This window comes from Phycodurus eques, chromosome 5 (assembly GCF_024500275.1).
Source record: "Phycodurus eques isolate BA_2022a chromosome 5, UOR_Pequ_1.1, whole genome shotgun sequence".
Taxonomy (NCBI): domain Eukaryota; kingdom Metazoa; phylum Chordata; class Actinopteri; order Syngnathiformes; family Syngnathidae; genus Phycodurus; species Phycodurus eques.
In genome coordinates, this window is record NC_084529.1 from 12905889 (window position 1) to 12906201 (window position 313).

A 313-nucleotide genomic window follows, 5' to 3' on the forward strand; every position below is an offset into this window, starting at 1 on the left:
GGCAGGTAGTATTGTAGGTATGAAGTGTTTGAAACAAACCATGGCCGGAACGAGCAAAACAAAACTACAAAAAACAACAACAACAACAAAAATCGTGTATGTAATGACGTCTCAGATATAGCGCTAACATTAATTTTATGCTTCTTCTAATTGCACAACTGACTTGTGTTTTAGTATGATTATATTAAATATTGTTTGAAAATTACGAGTTTGCGTGACACTGCATGCGCGACACGGCAACCCACAAAAAACGGAACCGGAAGTTTGAAAGAAAAAAACAATTATTTATTTTTTTTTTTTGCTGGCGGGAAAT